The sequence below is a fragment of the Somniosus microcephalus genome, chromosome 19 (genome assembly GCF_052327205.1).
Source record: "Somniosus microcephalus isolate GS21.2 chromosome 19, FLI_Smic_1.0, whole genome shotgun sequence".
Taxonomy (NCBI): Eukaryota; Metazoa; Chordata; class Chondrichthyes; order Squaliformes; family Somniosidae; genus Somniosus; species Somniosus microcephalus.
Genome location: NC_141005.1, coordinates 23,431,449 through 23,452,893, shown reverse-complemented (window position 1 = coordinate 23,452,893; position 21,445 = coordinate 23,431,449). Strand labels below are relative to the sequence as shown.

At 46.6% G+C, this 21,445-nt stretch overlaps 7 non-coding genes and 2 pseudogenes across 7 annotated transcripts; all 9 read left to right on the top strand.

Annotated features, from left to right (window-relative positions):
- Nucleotides 1-457: 457 nt before the first annotated feature.
- Nucleotides 458-576, top strand: LOC147103956 (5S ribosomal RNA; annotated as a pseudogene).
- A 2,417-nt stretch (nt 577-2,993) lies between these two features.
- LOC147103955 (5S ribosomal RNA) lies at nt 2,994-3,112 on the top strand. The gene has a single exon (XR_015072432.1). It is a non-coding gene; the product is annotated as a 5S ribosomal RNA (ribosomal RNA).
- A 2,425-nt stretch (nt 3,113-5,537) lies between these two features.
- Nucleotides 5,538-5,656, top strand: LOC147103954 (5S ribosomal RNA). The gene has a single exon (XR_015072613.1). It is a non-coding gene; the product is annotated as a 5S ribosomal RNA (ribosomal RNA).
- A 2,421-nt stretch (nt 5,657-8,077) lies between these two features.
- On the top strand, nt 8,078-8,196 carry LOC147103953 (5S ribosomal RNA). The gene has a single exon (XR_015072799.1). It is a non-coding gene; the product is annotated as a 5S ribosomal RNA (ribosomal RNA).
- Nucleotides 8,197-10,615: 2,419 nt separating this feature from the next.
- LOC147103952 (5S ribosomal RNA) lies at nt 10,616-10,734 on the top strand. Its single transcript, XR_015072431.1, has one exon. It is a non-coding gene; the product is annotated as a 5S ribosomal RNA (ribosomal RNA).
- Nucleotides 10,735-13,151: 2,417 nt separating this feature from the next.
- Nucleotides 13,152-13,270, top strand: LOC147103951 (5S ribosomal RNA; annotated as a pseudogene).
- Nucleotides 13,271-15,706: 2,436 nt separating this feature from the next.
- On the top strand, nt 15,707-15,825 carry LOC147103950 (5S ribosomal RNA). The gene has a single exon (XR_015072757.1). It is a non-coding gene; the product is annotated as a 5S ribosomal RNA (ribosomal RNA).
- Nucleotides 15,826-18,254: 2,429 nt separating this feature from the next.
- On the top strand, nt 18,255-18,373 carry LOC147103949 (5S ribosomal RNA). Its single transcript, XR_015072430.1, has one exon. It is a non-coding gene; the product is annotated as a 5S ribosomal RNA (ribosomal RNA).
- Nucleotides 18,374-20,794: 2,421 nt separating this feature from the next.
- LOC147103948 (5S ribosomal RNA) lies at nt 20,795-20,913 on the top strand. Its single transcript, XR_015072682.1, has one exon. It is a non-coding gene; the product is annotated as a 5S ribosomal RNA (ribosomal RNA).
- Nucleotides 20,914-21,445: the final 532 nt, after the last annotated feature.

Genomic DNA, 21,445 nt, shown 5'->3' with positions numbered 1-21,445 from the left:
TGGCCTGTAATTATGCGGTCTATCCCTCTCTCCCTTTTGAAAGAACGGTAGCACGTTAGCAGTCCTCCAGTGGTCGGGCACCACACCTGTAGCCAGAGAGGATTGTAAAATGATGGTGAGAGCCTGTGCTATTTGGTGTCTTACTTCTCTTAAGAGTGTGGGATAGATTTGATGCGGGCCTGGGTATTTGTCCAGTTTGAAAGATGCTACAGCCCTTAAGACTTGGTGTTTGAGCATGTTTATTTGATGTAATATTTGAATAGAAGGCAATGAAGGGTTGGGCTTGTAGTTTGTTTGTGTGGGAGGCAGAGCAGCAAGAAGAGGTGGAGGGGGGGTGGGGGGTTGCGGGAGGAGTAAAATTTGTAAATGTAAATTGAGTGTTGAATACTTGTATGAATGCGTAGAAGAGAAAAAAATGGGCGACAGCTTTAAGTAAAGAGAAAGCCAGCTAGCATATGCCTACGGCCATACTAGTCTGAATGCGCCCGATCTCGTCTGATCTCGGAAGCTAAGCAGCGTCAGGCCTGGTTAGTACTTGGATGGGAGACTGCCTGGGAATACCAGGTGCAGTAGGCTTTTGCTGCCGCCACAGGCTGCTCAACGTTTTGCACACACACGCGCACACACTGCTCTTAATCAATCAACATCCTTTTTGCTGCTCTCTCTCTCTCTCTCTCTCGCTTTCCTTTGACCATTTCTTCGCTGCACATTCTCCTGCTGCTACACAAATGCAAGGGGCTCCAGACACAGGGCCGAAATAAGCAGAAGAAGAAAATAAGATAGCCAAAATACACACACTGGCGGAGGGCCACCAGGACACAGCAGCAGAGAGGAGAGACAAGGTGCATAGAAAACTCGGAGGGACAAACAGCAACAGAACAAAGAAGAATGTAGAAAGAGCAGCAGTTAAATTCAGGAAAAAAGCAAAGCCAACTAGCATGCTGTTGAAATGCATGTGTGTTAATGCGAGGAGTGTTACAAATAAGATTGACGAGTTGCAGGCGCAAGTTGCCACATGGGGTTATGCAATAGTAGCCATAACGGAGACCTGGCTTCAAAATGGGCGGAATTGGAAACTAAACAATCCTGGCTACAATGTAATAACATTTGTAGAAGTCGTGTGGGCAGATGTCACATGATCAGGCAGAATCATAGAAATTTACAGCACAGAAGGAGGCCATTCGGCCCATCTTGTCCGTGCCAGCCGACAAAGAGCAATCCACCCAAATCCCACTTTACAGCACTTGGTCCGTAGCCTTGTAGGTTACGGCAGTTCAAGTGCATATCCAAGTACTTTTTAAACGTGATGAGGGTTTCTGCCTCTACCACCCTTTCAGGCAGTGCATTCCAGACCCCCACCATTCACTGGGTGAAAAAATGTCTCCTCAAATTCCCTGTAAACCTCCTACCAATTACTTGAAATCTATTATTGACCCTTCTGCTAAGGGAAATAGGTCCTTCCTATCCACTCTATCTCGGCCCCTCATAATTTTACACACCTCAATTAGGTCTCGCCTCAGCCTCCTGTGTTCCAAAGAAAACAACCCCAGCCTATCCAATCTTTCCTCATAACTAAAATTCCCCAGCCCAGGCAACATCCTCGGAAATCTCCTCTGCACCTTCTCTAGTGCAATCGCATCCTTCTTGTAATGTGGTGACCAGAACTGCACGCGGCACTCTAGCTGCGGCCTAACTAGTGTTTTATACAGTTGAAGCATAACCTCCCCGCTCTTATATTCTACGCCTCGGCTAATAAAGGCAAGTATCCCGTATGCCTGCTTAACCACTTTATCTACCTGTCCTGCTACCTTCAGGGATCTGTGGACATGCACTCCAAGGTCCCGCTGATCCTCTGCATTTCTCAGTGTCCTACCATTTATTGTGTATTCCAACTGAATTCCATTTGCCACTGTTCTGCCCACTAGACGAGTCCATTGATATCTTCCTGCAGTCTACAGCATTCTGTTTCATTATTAACCACACGGCCAATTTTTGTATCATCTGCAAACTTCTTAATCATACTTCCTACATTCAAATCCAAATCATTGATATATACCAGAAAAAGCAAAGGGCCCAGTACTGAGTCGGTGCAGGCTCGATGGGCCGAAATGGCCTCTATCTGCACTGTGGGGTTTCTGTGATTCTGTGAGCCCTGCGGAACCCCACTGGAAACAGCCTTCCGGTCACAAAAACACCCTTCGACCATTACCCTTTGTTTCCTGCCTCTGAGCCAATTTTGGATCCAACTTGCCACTTTGCCTTGGATCCCATGGGCTTTTACTTTCGTGACCAATCTGGCATGCGGGACCTTATCAAAAGCCTTGCTAAAATCCATATAGACTACATCAAAGGCACTACCCTCATCGACCCTCCTTGTTACCTCCTCGAAAAATTGAATTGCGTTAGTCAGACACGACCTTCCGTTAAGAAATCCATGCTGACTGTCCCTGATTAATCCGTGTCTTTCTAAATGAAGATTTCTCCTGTCCCTCAGAACTTTTTCCAATAATTTTCCCACCACCGAGGTTAGGCTGACTGGCCTGTAATTATGCGGTCTATCCCTCTCTCCCTTTTGAAAGAACGGTAGCACGTTAGCAGTCCTCCAGTGGTCGGGCACCACACCTGTAGCCAGAGAGGATTGTAAAATGATGGTGAGAGCCTGTGCTATTTGGTGTCTTACTTCCCTTAAGAGTGTGGGATAGATTTGATGCGGGCCTGGGTATTTGTCCAGTTTGAAAGATGCTACAGCCCTTAAGACTTGGTGTTTGAGCATGTTTATTTGATGTAATATTTGAATAGAAGGCAATGAAGGGTTGGGCTTGTAGTTTGTTTGTGTGGGAGGCAGAGCAGCAAGAAGAGGTGGAGGGGGGGTGGGGGGTTGCGGGAGGAGTAAAATTTGTAAATGTAAATTAAGTGTTGAATACTTGTATGAATGCGTAGAAGAGAAAAAAATGGGCGACAGCTTTAAGTAAAGAGAAAGCCAGCCAGCATATGCCTACGGCCATACTAGTCTGAATGCGCCCGATCTCGTCTGATCTCGGAAGCTAAGCAGAGTCAGGCCTGGTTAGTACTTGGATGGGAGACCGCCTGGGAATACCAGGTGCAGTAGGCTTTTGCTGCCGCCACAGGCTGCTCAACGTTTTGCACACACACGCGCACACACTGCTCTTAATCAATCAACATCCTTTTTGCTGCTCTCTCTCTCTCTCTCTCTCTCTCTCTCGCTTTCCTTTGACCATTTCTTCGCTGCACATTCTCCTGCTGCTACACAAATGCAAGGGGCTCCAGACACAGGGCCGAAATAAGCAGAAGAAGAAAATAAGATAGCCAAAATACACACACTGGCGGAGGGCCACCAGGACACAGCAGCAGAGAGGAGAGACAAGGTGCATAGAAAACTCGGAGGGACAAACAGCAACAGAACAAAGAAGAATGTCGAAAGAGCAGCAGTTAAATTCAGGAAAAAAGCAAAGCCAACTAGCATGCTGTTGAAATGCATGTGTGTTAATGCGAGGAGCGTTACAAATAAGATTGACGAGTTGCAGGCGCAAGTTGCCACATGGGGTTATGCAATAGTAGCCATAACGGAGACCTGGCTTCAAAATGGGCGGAATTGGAAACTAAACAATCCTGGCTACAATGTAATAACATTTGTAGAAGTCGTGTGGGCAGATGTCACATGATCAGGCAGAATCATAGAAATTTACAGCACAGAAGGAGGCCATTCGGCCCATCTTGTCCGTGCCAGCCGACAAAGAGCAATCCACCCAAATCCCACTTTACAGCACTTGGTCCGTAGCCTTGTAGGTTACGGCAGTTCAAGTGCATATCCAAGTACTTTTTAAACGTGATGAGGGTTTCTGCCTCTACCACCCTTTCAGGCAGTGCATTCCAGACCCCCACCATTCACTGGGTGAAAAAATGTCTCCTCAAATTCCCTGTAAACCTCCTACCAATTACTTGAAATCTATTATTGACCCTTCTGCTAAGGGAAATAGGTCCTTCCTATCCACTCTATCTCGGCCCCTCATAATTTTACACACCTCAATTAGGTCTCGCCTCAGCCTCCTGTGTTCCAAAGAAAACAACCCCAGCCTATCCAATCTTTCCTCATAACTAAAATTCCCCAGCCCAGGCAACATCCTCGGAAATCTCCTCTGCACCTTCTCTAGTGCAATCGCATCCTTCTTGTAATGTGGTGACCAGAACTGCACGCGGCACTCTAGCTGCGGCCTAACTAGTGTTTTATACAGTTGAAGCATAACCTCCCCGCTCTTATATTCTACGCCTCGGCTAATAAAGGCAAGTATCCCGTATGCCTGCTTAACCACTTTATCTACCTGTCCTGCTACCTTCAGGGATCTGTGGACATGCACTCCAAGGTCCCGCTGATCCTCTGCATTTCTCAGTGTCCTACCATTTATTGTGTATTCCAACTGAATTCCATTTGCCACTGTTCTGCCCACTAGACGAGTCCATTGATATCTTCCTGCAGTCTACAGCATTCTGTTTCATTATTAACCACACGGCCAATTTTTGTATCATCTGCAAACTTCTTAATCATACTTCCTACATTCAAATCCAAATCATTGATATATACCAGAAAAAGCAAAGGGCCCAGTACTGAGTCGGTGCAGGCTCGATGGGCCGAAATGGCCTCTATCTGCACTGTGGGGTTTCTGTGATTCTGTGAGCCCTGCGGAACCCCACTGGAAACAGCCTTCCGGTCACAAAAACACCCTTCGACCATTACCCTTTGTTTCCTGCCTCTGAGCCAATTTTGGATCCAACTTGCCACTTTGCCTTGGATCCCATGGGCTTTTACTTTCGTGACCAATCTGGCATGCGGGACCTTATCAAAAGCCTTGCTAAAATCCATATAGACTACATCAAAGGCACTACCCTCATCGACCCTCCTTGTTACCTCCTCGAAAAATTGAATTGCGTTAGTCAGACACGACCTTCCGTTAAGAAATCCATGCTGACTGTCCCTGATTAATCCGTGTCTTTCTAAATGAAGATTTCTCCTGTCCCTCAGAACTTTTTCCAATAATTTTCCCACCACCGAGGTTAGGCTGACTGGCCTGTAATTATGCGGTCTATCCCTCTCTCCCTTTTGAAAGAACGGTAGCACGTTAGCAGTCCTCCAGTGGTCGGGCACCACACCTGTAGCCAGAGAGGATTGTAAAATGATGGTGAGAGCCTGTGCTATTTGGTGTCTTACTTCCCTTAAGAGTGTGGGATAGATTTGATGCGGGCCTGGGTATTTGTCCAGTTTGAAAGATGCTACAGCCCTTAAGACTTGGTGTTTGAGCATGTTTATTTGATGTAATATTTGAATAGAAGGCAATGAAGGGTTGGGCTTGTAGTTTGTTTGTGTGGGAGGCAGAGCAGCAAGAAGAGGTGGAGGGGGGGTGGGGGGTTGCGGGAGGAGTAAAATTTGTAAATGTAAATTGAGTGTTGAATACTTGTATGAATGCGTAGAAGAGAAAAAAATGGGCGACAGCTTTAAGTAAAGAGAAAGCCAGCTAGCATATGCCTACGGCCATACTAGTCTGAATACGCCCGATCTCGTCTGATCTCGGAAGCTAAGCAGAGTCAGGCCTGGTTAGTACTTGGATGGGAGACCGCCTGGGAATACCGGGTGCAGTAGGCTTTTGCTGCCGCCACAGGCTGCTCAACGTTTTGCACACACACGCGCACACACTGCTCTTAATCAATCAACATCCTTTTTGCTGCTCTCTCTCTCTCTCTCTCTCTCTCGCTTTCCTTTGACCATTTCTTCGCTGCACATTCTCCTGCTGCTACACAAATGCAAGGGGCTCCAGACACAGGGCCGAAATAAGCAGAAGAAGAAAATAAGATAGCCAAAATACACACACTGGCGGAGGGCCACCAGGACACAGCAGCAGAGAGGAGAGACAAGGTGCATAGAAAACTCGGAGGGACAAACAGCAACAGAACAAAGAAGAATGTCGAAAGAGCAGCAGTTAAATTCAGGAAAAAAGCAAAGCCAACTAGCATGCTGTTGAAATGCATGTGTGTTAATGCGAGGAGCGTTACAAATAAGATTGACGAGTTGCAGGCGCAAGTTGCCACATGGGGTTATGCAATAGTAGCCATAACGGAGACCTGGCTTCAAAATGGGCGGAATTGGAAACTAAACAATCCTGGCTACAATGTAATAACATTTGTAGAAGTCGTGTGGGCAGATGTCACATGATCAGGCAGAATCATAGAAATTTACAGCACAGAAGGAGGCCATTCGGCCCATCTTGTCCGTGCCAGCCGACAAAGAGCAATCCACCCAAATCCCACTTTACAGCACTTGGTCCGTAGCCTTGTAGGTTACGGCAGTTCAAGTGCATATCCAAGTACTTTTTAAACGTGATGAGGGTTTCTGCCTCTACCACCCTTTCAGGCAGTGCATTCCAGACCCCCACCATTCACTGGGTGAAAAAATGTCTCCTCAAATTCCCTGTAAACCTCCTACCAATTACTTGAAATCTATTATTGACCCTTCTGCTAAGGGACATAGGTCCTTCCTATCCACTCTATCTCGGCCCCTCATAATTTTACACACCTCAATTAGGTCTCGCCTCAGCCTCCTGTGTTCCAAAGAAAACAACCCCAGCCTATCCAATCTTTCCTCATAACTAAAATTCCCCAGCCCAGGCAACATCCTCGGAAATCTCCTCTGCACCTTCTCTAGTGCAATCGCATCCTTCTTGTAATGTGGTGACCAGAACTGCACGCGGCACTCTAGCTGCGGCCTAACTAGTGTTTTATACAGTTGAAGCATAACCTCCCCGCTCTTATATTCTACGCCTCGGCTAATAAAGGCAAGTATCCCGTATGCCTGCTTAACCACTTTATCTACCTGTCCTGCTACCTTCAGGGATCTGTGGACATGCACTCCAAGGTCCCGCTGATCCTCTGCATTTCTCAGTGTCCTACCATTTATTGTGTATTCCAACTGACTTCCATTTGCCACTGTTCTGCCCACTAGACGAGTCCATTGATATCTTCCTGCAGTCTACAGCATTCTGTTTCATTATTAACCACACGGCCAATTTTTGTATCATCTGCAAACTTCTTAATCATATTTCCTACATTCAAATCCAAATCATTGATATATACCAGAAAAAGCAAAGGGCCCAGTACTGAGTCGGTGCAGGCTCGATGGGCCGAAATGGCCTCTATCTGCACTGTGGGGTTTCTGTGATTCTGTGAGCCCTGCGGAACCCCACTGGAAACAGCCTTCCGGTCACAAAAACACCCTTCGACCATTACCCTTTGTTTCCTGCCTCTGAGCCAATTTTGGATCCAACTTGCCACTTTGCCTTGGATCCCATGGGCTTTTACTTTCGTGACCAATCTGGCATGCGGGACCTTATCAAAAGCCTTGCTAAAATCCATATAGACTACATCAAAGGCACTACCCTCATCGACCCTCCTTGTTACCTCCTCGAAAAATTGAATTGCGTTAGTCAGACACGACCTTCCGTTAAGAAATCCATGCTGACTGTCCCTGATTAATCCGTGTCTTTCTAAATGAAGATTTCTCCTGTCCCTCAGAACTTTTTCCAATAATTTTCCCACCACCGAGGTTAGGCTGACTGGCCTGTAATTATGCGGTCTATCCCTCTCTCCCTTTTGAAAGAACGGTAGCACGTTAGCAGTCCTCCAGTGGTCGGGCACCACACCTGTAGCCAGAGAGGATTGTAAAATGATGGTGAGAGCCTGTGCTATTTGGTGTCTTACTTCTCTTAAGAGTGTGGGATAGATTTGATGCGGGCCTGGGTATTTGTCCAGTTTGAAAGATGCTACAGCCCTTAAGACTTGGTGTTTGAGCATGTTTATTTGATGTAATATTTGAATAGAAGGCAATGAAGGGTTGGGCTTGTAGTTTGTTTGTGTGGGAGGCAGAGCAGCAAGAAGAGGTGGAGGGGGGGTGGGGGGTTGCGGGAGGAGTAAAATTTGTAAATGTAAATTGAGTGTTGAATACTTGTATGAATGCGTAGAAGAGAAAAAAATGGGCGACAGCTTTAAGTAAAGAGAAAGCCAGCTAGCATATGCCTACGGCCATACTAGTCTGAATGCGCCCGATCTCGTCTGATCTCGGAAGCTAAGCAGAGTCAGGCCTGGTTAGTACTTGGATGGGAGACTGCCTGGGAATACCGGGTGCAGTAGGCTTTTGCTGCCGCCACAGGCTGCTCAACGTTTTGCACACACACGCGCACACACTGCTCTTAATCAATCAACATCCTTTTTGCTGCTCTCTCTCTCTCTCTCTCTCTCGCTTTCCTTTGACCATTTCTTCGCTGCACATTCTCCTGCTGCTACACAAATGCAAGGGGCTCCAGACACAGGGCCGAAATAAGCAGAAGAAGAAAATAAGATAGCCAAAATACACACACTGGCGGAGGGCCACCGGGACACAGCAGCAGAGAGGAGAGACAAGGTGCATAGAAAACTCGGAGGGACAAACAGCAACAGAACAAAGAAGAATGTAGAAAGAGCAGCAGTTAAATTCAGGAAAAAAGCAAAGCCAACTAGCATGCTGTTGAAATGCATGTGTGTTAATGCGAGGAGTGTTACAAATAAGATTGACGAGTTGCAGGCGCAAGTTGCCACATGGGGTTATGCAATAGTAGCCATAACGGAGACCTGGCTTCAAAATGGGCGGAATTGGAAACTAAACAATCCTGGCTACAATGTAATAACATTTGTAGAAGTCGTGTGGGCAGATGTCACATGATCAGGCAGAATCATAGAAATTTACAGCACAGAAGGAGGCCATTCGGCCCATCTTGTCCGTGCCAGCCGACAAAGAGCAATCCACCCAAATCCCACTTTACAGCACTTGGTCCGTAGCCTTGTAGGTTACGGCAGTTCAAGTGCATATCCAAGTACTTTTTAAACGTGATGAGGGTTTCTGCCTCTACCACCCTTTCAGGCAGTGCATTCCAGACCCCCACCATTCACTGGGTGAAAAAATGTCTCCTCAAATTCCCTGTAAACCTCCTACCAATTACTTGAAATCTATTATTGACCCTTCTGCTAAGGGAAATAGGTCCTTCCTATCCACTCTATCTCGGCCCCTCATAATTTTACACACCTCAATTAGGTCTCGCCTCAGCCTCCTGTATTCCAAAGAAAACAACCCCAGCCTATCCAATCTTTCCTCATAGCTAAAATTCCCCAGCCCAGGCAACATCCTCGGAAATCTCCTCTGCACCTTCTCTAGTGCAATCGCATCCTTCTTGTAATGTGGTGACCAGAACTGCACGCGGCACTCTAGCTGCGGCCTAACTAGTGTTTTATACAGTTGAAGCATAACCTCCCCGCTCTTATATTCTACGCCTCGGCTAATAAAGGCAAGTATCCCGTATGCCTGCTTAACCACTTTATCTACCTGTCCTGCTACCTTCAGGGATCTGTGGACATGCACTCCAAGGTCCCGCTGATCCTCTGCATTTCTCAGTGTCCTACCATTTATTGTGTATTCCAACTGAATTCCATTTGCCACTGTTCTGCCCACTAGACGAGTCCATTGATATCTTCCTGCAGTCTACAGCATTCTGTTTCATTATTAACCACACGGCCAATTTTTGTATCATCTGCAAACTTCTTAATCATACTTCCTACATTCAAATCCAAATCATTGATATATACCAGAAAAAGCAAAGGGCCCAGTACTGAGTCGGTGCAGGCTCGATGGGCCGAAATGGCCTCTATCTGCACTGTGGGGTTTCTGTGATTCTGTGAGCCCTGCGGAACCCCACTGGAAACAGCCTTCCGGTCACAAAAACACCCTTCGACCATTACCCTTTGTTTCCTGCCTCTGAGCCAATTTTGGATCCAACTTGCCACTTTGCCTTGGATCCCATGGGCTTTTACTTTCGTGACCAATCTGGCATGCGGGACCTTATCAAAAGCCTTGCTAAAATCCATATAGACTACATCAAAGGCACTACCCTCATCGACCCTCCTTGTTACCTCCTCGAAAAATTGAATTGCGTTAGTCAGACACGACCTTCCGTTAAGAAATCCATGCTGACTGTCCCTGATTAATCCGTGTCTTTCTAAATGAAGATTTCTCCTGTCCCTCAGAACTTTTTCCAATAATTTTCCCACCACCGAGGTTAGGCTGACTGGCCTGTAATTATGCGGTCTATCCCTCTCTCCCTTTTGAAAGAACGGTAGCACGTTAGCAGTCCTCCAGTGGTCGGGCACCACACCTGTAGCCAGAGAGGATTGTAAAATGATGGTGAGAGCCTGTGCTATTTGGTGTCTTACATCTCTTAAGAGTGTGGGATAGATTTGATGCGGGCCTGGGTATTTGTCCAGTTTGAAAGATGCTACAGCCCTTAAGACTTGGTGTTTGAGCATGTTTATTTGATGTAATATTTGAATAGAAGGCAATGAAGGGTTGGGCTTGTAGTTTGTTTGTGTGGGAGGCAGAGCAGCAAGAAGAGGTGGAGGGGGGGTGGGGGGTTGCGGGAGGAGTAAAATTTGTAAATGTAAATTGAGTGTTGAATACTTGTATGAATGCGTAGAAGAGAAAAAAATGGGCGACAGCTTTAAGTAAAGAGAAAGCCAGCTAGCATATGCCTACGGCCATACTAGTCTGAATGCGCCCGATCTCGTCTGATCTCGGAAGCTAAGCAGAGTCAGGCCTGGTTAGTACTTGGATGGGAGACCGCCTGGGAATACCAGGTGCAGTAGGCTTTTGCTGCCGCCACAGGCTGCTCAACGTTTTGCACACACACGCGCACACACTGCTCTTAATCAATCAACATCCTTTTTGCTGCTCTCTCTCTCTCTCTCTCTTGCTTTCCTTTGACCATTTCTTCGCTGCACATTCTCCTGCTGCTACACAAATGCAAGGGGCTCCAGACACAGGGCCGAAATAAGCAGAAGAAGAAAATAAGATAGCCAAAATACACACACTGGCGGAGGGCCACCAGGACACAGCAGCAGAGAGGAGAGACAAGGTGCATAGAAAACTCGGAGGGACAAACAGCAACAGAACAAAGAAGAATGTCGAAAGAGCAGCAGTTAAATTCAGGAAAAAAGCAAAGCCAACTAGCATGCTGTTGAAATGCATGTGTGTTAATGCGAGGAGCGTTACAAATAAGATTGACGAGTTGCAGGCGCAAGTTGCCACATGGGGTTATGCAATAGTAGCTATAACGGAGACCTGGCTTCAAAATGGGCGGAATTGGAAACTAAACAATCCTGGCTACAATGTAATAACATTTGTAGAAGTCGTGTGGGCAGATGTCACATGATCAGGCAGAATCATAGAAATTTACAGCACAGAAGGAGGCCATTCGGCCCATCTTGTCCGTGCCAGCCGACAAAGAGCAATCCACCCAAATCCCACTTTACAGCACTTGGTCCGTAGCCTTGTAGGTTACGGCAGTTCAAGTGCATATCCAAGTACTTTTTAAACGTGATGAGGGTTTCTGCCTCTACCACCCTTTCAGGCAGTGCATTCCAGACCCCCACCATTCACTGGGTGAAAAAATGTCTCCTCAAATTCCCTGTAAACCTCCTACCAATTACTTGAAATCTTTTATTGACCCTTCTGCTAAGGGAAATAGGTCCTTCCTATCCACTCTATCTCGGCCCCTCATAATTTTACACACCTCAATTAGGTCTCGCCTCAGCCTCCTGTGTTCCAAAGAAAACAACCCCAGCCTATCCAATCTTTCCTCATAACTAAAATTCCCCAGCCCAGGCAACATCCTCGGAAATCTCCTCTGCACCTTCTCTAGTGCAATCGCATCCTTCTTGTAATGTGGTGACCAGAACTGCACGCGGCACTCTAGCTGCGGCCTAACTAGTGTTTTATACAGTTGAAGCATAACCTCCCCGCTCTTATATTCTACGCCTCGGCTAATAAAGGCAAGTATCCCGTATGCCTGCTTAACCACTTTATCTACCTGTCCTGCTACCTTCAGGGATCTGTGGACATGCACTCCAAGGTCCCGCTGATCCTCTGCATTTCTCAGTGTCCTACCATTTATTGTGTATTCCAACTGAATTCCATTTGCCACTGTTCTGCCCACTAGACGAGTCCATTGATATCTTCCTGCAGTCTACAGCATTCTGTTTCATTATTAACCACACGGCCAATTTTTGTATCATCTGCAAACTTCTTAATCATACTTCCTACATTCAAATCCAAATCATTGATATATACCAGAAAAAGCAAAGGGCCCAGTACTGAGTCGGTGCAGGCTCGATGGGCCGAAATGGCCTCTATCTGCACTGTGGGGTTTCTGTGATTCTGTGAGCCCTGCGGAACCCCACTGGAAACAGCCTTCCGGTCACAAAAACACCCTTCGACCATTACCCTTTGTTTCCTGCCTCTGAGCCAATTTTGGATCCAACTTGCCACTTTGCCTTGGATCCCATGGGCTTTTACTTTCGTGACCAATCTGGCATGCGGGACCTTATCAAAAGCCTTGCTAAAATCCATATAGACTACATCAAAGGCACTACCCTCATCGACCCTCCTTGTTACCTCCTCGAAAAATTGAATTGCGTTAGTCAGACACGACCTTCCGTTAAGAAATCCATGCTGACTGTCCCTGATTAATCCGTGTCTTTCTAAATGAAGATTTCTCCTGTCCCTCAGAACTTTTTCCAATAATTTTCCCACCACCGAGGTTAGGCTGACTGGCCTGTAATTATGCGGTCTATCCCTCTCTCCCTTTTGAAAGAACGGTAGCACGTTAGCAGTCCTCCAGTGGTCGGGCACCACACCTGTAGCCAGAGAGGATTGTAAAATGATGGTGAGAGCCTGTGCTATTTGGTGTCTTACTTCTCTTAAGAGTGTGGGATAGATTTGATGCGGGCCTGGGTATTTGTCCAGTTTGAAAGATACTACAGCCCTTAAGACTTGGTGTTTGAGCATGTTTATTTGATGTAATATTTGAATAGAAGGCAATGAAGGGTTGGGCTTGTAGTTTGTTTGTGTGGGAGGCAGAGCAGCAAGAAGAGGTGGAGGGGGGGTGGGGGGTTGCGGGAGGAGTAAAATTTGTAAATGTAAATTGAGTGTTGAATACTTGTATGAATGCGTAGAAGAGAAAAAAATGGGCGACAGCTTTAAGTAAAGAGAAAGCCAGCTAGCATATGCCTGCGGCCATACTAGTCTGAATGCGCCCGATCTCGTCTGATCTCGGAAGCTAAGCAGAGTCAGGCCTGGTTAGTACTTGGATGGGAGACTGCCTGGGAATACCGGGTGCAGTAGGCTTTTGCTGCCGCCACAGGCTGCTCAACGTTTTGCACACACACGCGCACACACTGCTCTTAATCAATCAACATCCTTTTTGCTGCTCTCTCTCTCTCTCTCTCTCTCTCTCTGTCTCTCTCTCTCGCTTTCCTTTGACCATTTCTTCGCTGCACATTCTCCTGCTGCTACACAAATGCAAGGGGCTCCAGACACAGGGCCGAAATAAGCAGAAGAAGAAAATAAGATAGCCAAAATACACACACTGGCGGAGGGCCACCAGGACACAGCAGCAGAGAGGAGAGACAAGGTGCATAGAAAACTCGGAGGGACAAACAGCAACAGAACAAAGAAGAATGTAGAAAGAGCAGCAGTTAAATTCAGGAAAAAAGCAAAGCCAACTAGCATGCTGTTGAAATGCATGTGTGTTAATGCGAGGAGCGTTACAAATAAGATTGACGAGTTGCAGGCGCAAGTTGCCACATGGGGTTATGCAATAGTAGCTATAACGGAGACCTGGCTTCAAAATGGGCGGAATTGGAAACTAAACAATCCTGGCTACAATGTAATAACATTTGTAGAAGTCGTGTGGGCAGATGTCACATGATCAGGCAGAATCATAGAAATTTACAGCACAGAAGGAGGCCATTCGGCCCATCTTGTCCGTGCCAGCCGACAAAGAGCAATCCACCCAAATCCCACTTTACAGCACTTGGTCCGTAGCCTTGTAGGTTACGGCAGTTCAAGTGCATATCCAAGTACTTTTTAAACGTGATGAGGGTTTCTGCCTCTACCACCCTTTCAGGCAGTGCATTCCAGACCCCCACCATTCACTGGGTGAAAAAATGTCTCCTCAAATTCCCTGTAAACCTCCTACCAATTACTTGAAATCTATTATTGACCCTTCTGCTAAGGGAAATAGGTCCTTCCTATCCACTCTATCTCGGCCCCTCATAATTTTACACACCTCAATTAGGTCTCGCCTCAGCCTCCTGTGTTCCAAAGAAAACAACCCCAGCCTATCCAATCTTTCCTCATAACTAAAATTCCCCAGCCCAGGCAACATCCTCGGAAATCTCCTCTGCACCTTCTCTAGTGCAATCGCATCCTTCTTGTAATGTGGTGACCAGAACTGCACGCGGCACTCTAGCTGCGGCCTAACTAGTGTTTTATACAGTTGAAGCATAACCTCCCCGCTCTTATATTCTACGCCTCGGCTAATAAAGGCAAGTATCCCGTATGCCTGCTTAACCACTTTATCTACCTGTCCTGCTACCTTCAGGGATCTGTGGACATGCACTCCAAGGTCCCGCTGATCCTCTGCATTTCTCAGTGTCCTACCATTTATTGTGTATTCCAACTGAATTCCATTTGCCACTGTTCTGCCCACTAGACGAGTCCATTGATATCTTCCTGCAGTCTACAGCATTCTGTTTCATTATTAACCACACGGCCAATTTTTGTATCATCTGCAAACTTCTTAATCATACTTCCTACATTCAAATCCAAATCATTGATATATACCAGAAAAAGCAAAGGGCCCAGTACTGAGTCGGTGCAGGCTCGATGGGCCGAAATGGCCTCTATCTGCACTGTGGGGTTTCTGTGATTCTGTGAGCCCTGCGGAACCCCACTGGAAACAGCCTTCCGGTCACAAAAACACCCTTCGACCATTACCCTTTGTTTCCTGCCTCTGAGCCAATTTTGGATCCAACTTGCCACTTTGCCTTGGATCCCATGGGCTTTTACTTTCGTGACCAATCTGGCATGCGGGACCTTATCAAAAGCCTTGCTAAAATCCATATAGACTACATCAAAGGCACTACCCTCATCGACCCTCCTTGTTACCTCCTCGAAAAATTGAATTGCGTTAGTCAGACACGACCTTCCGTTAAGAAATCCATGCTGACTGTCCCTGATTAATCCGTGTCTTTCTAAATGAAGATTTCTCCTGTCCCTCAGAACTTTTTCCAATAATTTTCCCACCACCGAGGTTAGGCTGACTGGCCTGTAATTATGCGGTCTATCCCTCTCTCCCTTTTGAAAGAACGGTAGCACGTTAGCAGTCCTCCAGTGGTCGGGCACCACACCTGTAGCCAGAGAGGATTGTAAAATGATGGTGAGAGCCTGTGCTATTTGGTGTCTTACTTCTCTTAAGAGTGTGGGATAGATTTGATGCGGGCCTGGGTATTTGTCCAGTTTGAAAGATGCTACAGCCCTTAAGACTTGGTGTTTGAGCATGTTTATTTGATGTAATATTTGAATAGAAGGCAATGAAGGGTTGGGCTTGTAGTTTGTTTGTGTGGGAGGCAGAGCAGCAAGAAGAGGTGGAGGGGGGGTGGGGGTTGCGGGAGGAGTAAAATTTGTAAATGTAAATTGAGTGTTGAATACTTGTATGAATGCGTAGAAGAGAAAAAAATGGGCGACAGCTTTAAGTAAAGAGAAAGCCAGCTAGCATATGCCTACGGCCATACTAGTCTGAATGTGCCCGATCTCGTCTGATCTCGGAAGCTAAGCAGAGTCAGGCCTGGTTAGTACTTGGATGGGAGACCGCCTGGGAATACCGGGTGCAGTAGGCTTTTGCTGCCGCCACAGGCTGCTCAACGTTTTGCACACACACGCGCACACACTGCTCTTAATCAATCAACATCCTTTTTGCTGCTCTCTCTCTCTCTCTCTCTGTCTCTCTCTCTCGCTTTCCTTTGACCATTTCTTCGCTGCACATTCTCCTGCTGCTACACAAATGCAAGGGGCTCCAGACACAGGGCCGAAATAAGCAGAAGAAGAAAATAAGATAGCCAAAATACACACACTGGCGGAGGGCCACCAGGACACAGCAGCAGAGAGGAGAGACAAGGTGCATAGAAAACTCGGAGGGACAAACAGCAACAGAACAAAGAAGAATGTAGAAAGAGCAGCAGTTAAATTCAGGAAAAAAGCAAAGCCAACTAGCATGCTGTTGAAATGCATGTGTGTTAATGCGAGGAGCGTTACAAATAAGATTGACGAGTTGCAGGCGCAAGTTGCCACATGGGGTTATGCAATAGTAGCCATAACGGAGACCTGGCTTCAAAATGGGCGGAATTGGAAACTAAACAATCCTGGCTACAATGTAATAACATTTGTAGAAGTCGTGTGGGCAGATGTCACATGATCAGGCAGAATCATAGAAATTTACAGCACAGAAGGAGGCCATTCGGCCCATCTTGTCCGTGCCAGCCGACAAAGAGCAATCCACCCAAATCCCACTTTACAGCACTTGGTCCGTAGCCTTGTAGGTTACGGCAGTTCAAGTGCATATCCAAGTACTTTTTAAACGTGATGAGGGTTTCTGCCTCTACCACCCTTTCAGGCAGTGCATTCCAGACCCCCACGATTCACTGGGTGAAAAAATGTCTCCTCAAATTCCCTGTAAACCTCCTACCAATTACTTGAAATCTATTATTGACCCTTCTGCTAAGGGAAATAGGTCCTTCCTATCCACTCTATCTCGGCCCCTCATAATTTTACACACCTCAATTAGGTCTCGCCTCAGCCTCCTGTGTTCCAAAGAAAACAACCCCAGCCTATCCAATCTTTCCTCATAACTAAAATTCCCCAGCCCAGGCAACATCCTCGGAAATCTCCTCTGCACCTTCTCTAGTGCAATCGCATCCTTCTTGTAATGTGGTGACCAGAACTGCACGCGGCACTCTAGCTGCGGCCTAACTAGTGTTTTATACAGTTGAAGCATAACCTCCCCGCTCTTATATTCTACGCCTCGGCTAATAAAGGCAAGTATCCCGTATGCCTGCTTAACCACTTTATCTACCTGTCCTGCTACCTTCAGGGATCTGTGGACATGCACTCCAAGGTCCCGCTGATCCTCTGCATTTCTCAGTGTCCTACCATTTATTGTGTATTCCAACTGAATTCCATTTGCCACTGTTCTGCCCACTAGACGAGTCCATTGATATCTTCCTGCAGTCTACAGCATTCTGTTTCATTATTAACCACACGGCCAATTTTTGTATCATCTGCAAACTTCTTAATCATACTTCCTACATTCAAATCCAAATCATTGATATATACCAGAAAAAGCAAAGGGCCCAGTACTGAGTCGGTGCAGGCTCGATGGGCCGAAATGGCCTCTATCTGCACTGTGGGGTTTCTGTGATTCTGTGAGCCCTGCGGAACCCCACTGGAAACAGCCTTCCGGTCACAAAAACACCCTTCGACCATTACCCTTTGTTTCCTGCCTCTGAGCCAATTTTGGATCCAACTTGCCACTTTGCCTTGGATCCCATGGGCTTTTACTTTCGTGACCAATCTGGCATGCGGGACCTTATCAAAAGCCTTGCTAAAATCCATATAGACTACATCAAAGGCACTACCCTCATCGACCCTCCTTGTTACCTCCTCGAAAAATTGAATTGCGTTAGTCAGACACGACCTTCCGTTAAGAAATCCATGCTGACTGTCCCTGATTAATCCGTGTCTTTCTAAATGAAGATTTCTCCTGTCCCTCAGAACTTTTTCCAATAATTTACCCACCACCGAGGTTAGGCTGACTGGCCTGTAATTATGCGGTCTATCCCTCTCTCCCTTTTGAAAGAACGGTAGCACGTTAGCAGTCCTCCAGTGGTCGGGCACCACACCTGTAGCCAGAGAGGATTGTAAAATGATGGTGAGAGCCTGTGCTATTTGGTGTCTTACTTCTCTTAAGAGTGTGGGATAGATTTGATGCGGGCCTGGGTATTTGTCCAGTTTGAAAGATGCTACAGCCCTTAAGACTTGGTGTTTGAGCATGTTTATTTGATGTAATATTTGAATAGAAGGCAATGAAGGGTTGGGCTTGTAGTTTGTTTGTGTGGGAGGCAGAGCAGCAAGAAGAGGTGGAGGGGGGGTGGGGGGTTGCGGGAGGAGTAAAATTTGTAAATGTAAATTGAGTGTTGAATACTTGTATGAATGCGTAGAAGAGAAAAAAATGGGCGACAGCTTTAAGTAAAGAGAAAGCCAGCCAGCATATGCCTACGGCCATACTAGTCTGAATGCGCCCGATCTCGTCTGATCTCGGAAGCTAAGCAGAGTCAGGCCTGGTTAGTACTTGGATGGGAGACCGCCTGGGAATACCAGGTGCAGTAGGCTTTTGCTGCCGCCACAGGCTGCTCAACGTTTTGCACACACACGCGCACACACTGCTCTTAATCAATCAACATCCTTTTTGCTGCTCTCTCTCTCTCTCTCTCTCTCTCGCTTTCCTTTGACCATTTCTTCGCTGCACATTCTCCTGCTGCTACACAAATGCAAGGGGCTCCAGACACAGGGCCGAAATAAGCAGAAGAAGAAAATAAGATAGCCAAAATACACACACTGGCGGAGGGCCACCAGGACACAGCAGCAGAGAGGAGAGACAAGGTGCATAGAAAACTCGGAGGGACAAACAGCAACAGAACAAAGAAGAATGTCGAAAGAGCAGCAGTTAAATTCAGGAAAAAAGCAAAGCCAACTAGCATGCTGTTGAAATGCATGTGTGTTAATGCGAGGAGCGTTACAAATAAGATTGACGAGTTGCAGGCGCAAGTTGCCACATGGGGTTATGCAATAGTAGCCATAACGGAGACCTGGCTTCAAAATGGGCGGAATTGGAAACTAAACAATCCTGGCTACAATGTAATAACATTTGTAGAAGTCGTGTGGGCAGATGTCACATGATCAGGCAGAATCATAGAAATTTACAGCACAGAAGGAGGCCATTCGGCCCATCTTGTCCGTGCCAGCCGACAAAGAGCAATCCACCCAAATCCCACTTTACAGCACTTGGTCCGTAGCCTTGTAGGTTACGGCAGTTCAAGTGCATATCCAAGTACTTTTTAAACGTGATGAGGGTTTCTGCCTCTACCACCCTTTCAGGCAGTGCATTCCAGACCCCCACCATTCACTGGGTGAAAAAATGTCTCCTCAAATTCCCTGTAAACCTCCTACCAATTACTTGAAATCTATTATTGACCCTTCTGCTAAGGGAAATAGGTCCTTCCTATCCACTCTATCTCGGCCCCTCATAATTTTACACACCTCAATTAGGTCTCACCTCAGCCTCCTGTGTTCCAAAGAAAACAACCCCAGCCTATCCAATCTTTCCTCATAACTAAAATTCCCCAGCCCAGGCAACATCCTCGGAAATCTCCTCTGCACCTTCTCTAGTGCAATCGCATCCTTCTTGTAATGTGGTGACCAGAACTGCACGCGGCACTCTAGCTGCGGCCTAACTAGTGTTTTATACAGTTGAAGCATAACCTCCCCGCTCTTATATTCTACGCCTCGGCTAATAAAGGCAAGTATCCCGTATGCCTGCTTAACCACTTTATCTACCTGTCCTGCTACCTTCAGGGATCTGTGGACATGCACTCCAAGGTCCCGCTGATCCTCTGCATTTCTCAGTGTCCTACCATTTATTGTGTATTCCAACTGAATTCCATTTGCCACTGTTCTGCCCACTAGACGAGTCCATTGATATCTTCCTGCAGTCTACAGCATTCTGTTTCATTATTAACCACACGGCCAATTTTTGTATCATCTGCAAACTTCTTAATCATACTTCCTACATTCAAATCCAAATCATTGATATATACCAGAAAAAGCAAAGGGTCCAGTACTGAGTCGGTGCAGGCTCGATGGGCCGAAATGGCCTCTATCTGCACTGTGGGGTTTCTGTGATTCTGTGAGCCCTGCGGAACCCCACTGGAAACAGCCTTCCGGTCACAAAAACACCCTTCGACCATTACCCTTTGTTTCCTGCCTCTGAGCCAATTTTGGATCCAACTTGCCACTTTGCCTTGGATCCCATGGGCTTTTACTTTCGTGACCAATCTGGCATGCGGGACCTTATCAAAAGCCTTGCTAAAATCCATATAGACTACATCAAAGGCACTACCCTCATCGACCCTCCTTGTTACCTCCTCGAAAAATTGAATTGCGTTAGTCAGACACGACCTTCCGTTAAGAAATCCATGCTGACTGTCCCTGATTAATCCGTGTCTTTCTAAATGAAGATTTCTCCTGTCCCTCAGAACTTTTTCCAATAATTTTCCCACCACCGAGGTTAGGCTGACTGGCCTGTAATTATGCGGTCTATCCCTCTCTCCCTTTTGAAAGAACGGTAGCACGTTAGCAGTCCTCCAGTGGTCGGGCACCACACCTGTAGCCAGAGAGGATTGTAAAATGATGGTGAGAGCCTGTGCTATTTGGTGTCTTACTTCTCTTAAGAGTGTGGGATAGATTTGATGCGGGCCTGGGTATTTGTCCAGTTTGAAAGATGCTACAGCCCTTAAGACTTGGTGTTTGAGCATGTTTATTTGATGTAATATTTGAATAGAAGGCAATGAAGGGTTGGGCTTGTAGTTTGTTTGTGTGGGAGGCAGAGCAGCAAGAAGAGGTGGAGGGGGGGTGGGGGGTTGCGGGAGGAGTAAAATTTGTAAATGTAAATTGAGTGTTGAATACTTGTATGAATGCGTAGAAGAGAAAAAAATGGGCGACAGCTTTAAGTAAAGAGAAAGCCAGCTAGCATATGCCTACGGCCATACTAGTCTGAATGCGCCCGATCTCGTCTGATCTCGGAAGCTAAGCAGAGTCAGGCCTGGTTAGTACTTGGATGGGAGACTGCCTGGGAATACCAGGTGCAGTAGGCTTTTGCTGCCGCCACAGGCTGCTCAACGTTTTGCACACACACGCGCACACACTGCTCTTAATCAATCAACATCCTTTTTGCTGCTCTCTCTCTCTCTCTCTCTCGCTTTCCTTTGACCATTTCTTCGCTGCACATTCTCCTGCTGCTACACAAATGCAAGGGGCTCCAGACACAGGGCCGAAATAAGCAGAAGAAGAAAATAAGATAGCCAAAATACACACACTGGCGGAGGGCCACCAGGACACAGCAGCAGAGAGGAGAGACAAGGTGCATAGAAAACTCGGAGGGACAAACAGCAACAGAACAAAGAAGAATGTAGAAAGAGCAGCAGTTAAATTCAGGAAAAAAGCAAAGCCAACTAGCATGCTGTTGAAATGCATGTGTGTTAATGCGAGGAGTGTTACAAATAAGATTGACGAGTTGCAGGCGCAAGTTGCCACATGGGGTTATGCAATAGTAGCCATAACGGAGACCTGGCTTCAAAATGGGCGGAATTGGAAACTAAACAATCCTGGCTACAATGTAATAACATT